We start from the raw sequence: 2935 nt of genomic DNA, 5'->3' as shown, positions 1-2935 counted from the left end.
ATCTTTTTCCTGGTGACCAGAACTGTAGGCTCAGTGAGCATAAGGTCTCCCTTTGAATTTATTGCAGATGACAATTTTACTATGGCATATAAAGATTCTCCAGACTGACAGACTGATAATCATTTTCTTATCACCCACTGGTCAACAGCTAAGCCAATGGTGCACATTTCAGTTTTTTGTTAGAATACCACCTGAAGGTGAAAATCTATGTAAAAGTCACAAATTTGCATATTGATTAAATTAATACCAGCTGCTAGAACAGATACACCTCTAATATCAGCGGCTCAAATCAATAAAAGTTTTTCTTTCATTCAAATAATAATACAATATGGGTGTCCTGTGAGTGGACTTCTATGTGGTGATTCATGGATAAAAACTTTTTCATTCTTGTGTCTCTGCCCTCCTCTAGTTCCTCTTTACCTGAGAAAAACGTGAAATATAAAAAGAAGCTATGGATAAAAGCACTTCTACTTCACAGTCTCAGCTGAGAAGTAGCAAACATTTCTGCTCAGATTTCATTGACCAGAACTCAGACACATAATTTCACCTAATAGCAAGGGAGACAGGAAAATGTAGTCTGGCTAGGTACATAGGAAGAAAAGAAAATTGATTTTGGTAAATACATAATTTCTATAACACTTCCCCTGATTTATAAATTCCTTTATAATCTGGCTTCTGGTTTTCTCTCCATCTGCATTTCATACCATAGCCCCTCACTCCAGATACTGTATTTCCTTAGGGCTTTGCAGTATCTATTCTCTCTTCTGCCTGATCTATGCATGGTTGGTCTCTCCACCACCATCCATTATAAAGTAGTCATCAGTCATTCGTATTATCACTTAACAATATCTTGTTTTATTAAATATCAATTTATTTATTGGTTCATTGTTTGCTTCTTATTAGTATTTAAGATCCATGAATGTGCGATCTTCACTGGCTTGTTCAGTGCTATATCTCCACAGCTGAGAATAGTACTAATAAATAGTTATTTGTTGAATAAATGAATAAAGATATTTGCAAAATTGATTAGGGAACTAAATTTAGGAGTGTAAATTTGTTAAATTTTACCCTTCTGAATTAAACAATGTTTTATTCTTTTGAAATATTTTTCAACACAAATTTGGCCTAGTATAAAAATTATTTTCTCCAAATTTATCCTATTCATGAAATTTATAAGTTATAATTACTTAAACAAAAAGCAGCTCAGTATAGAGTCTGAGAACAGAAACTAAAACGTTCTTGCCACATTAACAATTGAGTTTGAATATACAGTGAACTATAACTACAACTAATTTTCTCCTCATCTGGCCCTTATTTCCCTATCTAGTTTACATGTATGATAGGATCAATAATGCTTCCTGCCAAACATGTCTAATTATGATTCCTGGAACCAATGAATTTTACCTTCCCTGGCAAAAGGAACTTGGGATTTTGCAGGCATGATTACATTAAGGAACTTCAGATGGGGAGATTATCCTGGATTATCCAGGTGGGCCCATGTAATCACAAAAGCTCTCACAAGAGGAGACAAGAATTTCTGTTTTCTAAGTCATATTTTTTTCCTTAGTGAAAAAAGTCACCTCTCAAATCTGAATAGTTTATATTTTTGCAGAACTGAAAAAATAACATGAAGCTCCCCAGCTTCACTGATGTTTTCCTAGGAAGAGACAAAGAGAAAAACAATGATAGGGTATATAGATATCTAGGAAGAAGTAAAAGATACAAAGAAAGTGTTCATAAAAGATCACTCCCAATAAAAGCTTCTAAAAACCAACTGGACTCTGAGAATATAGGGCAAAACTTTTACAGTGTGTTTTAGAACTTGGGTTTTCCGACAATAATAAATGATTCTAGTAGACTGGCAAGTAAAATTATATCCTAATACCAGACATCCCTTATTAGTTGATTATTATAAAATTAACTATGGCATACTTAAAGAGAATGTAGTGAATTAGACTGAAAAATATACCAAAATGACATAATCAGTTTGGGGAACCCCATAGGGAAGCAATTTCAACACGTTGGGCATTATTTCTCACAGATTCTTTACAATCAAATGTGATCTTTCACTGACACCTTTTGGGTAGCTTCCTTATCACTCTGAGTATACTATTTCCTTTCTCTAGCTGACCCAGCCAGGATACCATGACTCTAGCACCCCATTCTCATCTAGCAAATTAAATTTATGTTACTGTCACCTATAGTGACAGATTATGTCTTTTCAGAAAAACATCACTTAATTCATGCAACATTTTACCAAGAGACATAAGTCAGAGGTCAAGCCAGACAATAGAACCTTTGTATTCACTTAAAAGTTCTTGAAGAAGTGCTACTTTGAATCTGTAATAAGATTTGATCACTACTTAAAAAGGATAAAGAGGATATGTCTTCAGAAATAAGAAAAGTTTCATTATGATCAAATTTTAAGTTTTATTCCTCTGCTAGTTAATTCATCTAAACAGAATATTAGGATAAGTAAAGGAAGATTAAAAAAAGCATTTCTTTTGACCCAGCAATTGCACTTCTGGGTATTTATCCAAGGAAAACCGAAACAATAATTCGTAAAGGTCTATGCACCCTTATGTTCATGGCAGCACAGTCTACAATAACCAAGATATGAAAGCAACCTAAATGTCCATCAACATATAATTGGATAAAGAAGTTATGGTTCATATATACAATGGAATATTACGCAGACATGAAAAAAATGAAATTCTACCACTTGCAATGACATGGTTGGACTTAGAGGTTATTATGCTGAATGAAATGTCAGACAGAGAAAGATAAATACCATATGATTTCACTTACATGCAGAATTGAAGGAACAAAAAAGAACAAACTAATCAAAAATAGACTCACAAATATAGAGGACAATCTGGTGATGGCCAGAGAGGAGGGGGTTTGGGGAGCTGAGAGAATGGGGTGAAGGGTTAAA

The sequence above is a fragment of the Pteropus alecto genome, unplaced genomic scaffold, assembly GCF_000325575.1.
Source record: "Pteropus alecto unplaced genomic scaffold, ASM32557v1 scaffold70, whole genome shotgun sequence".
Taxonomy (NCBI): Eukaryota; Metazoa; Chordata; class Mammalia; order Chiroptera; family Pteropodidae; genus Pteropus; species Pteropus alecto.
Note: the sequence above shows the minus strand (reverse complement) of the source record.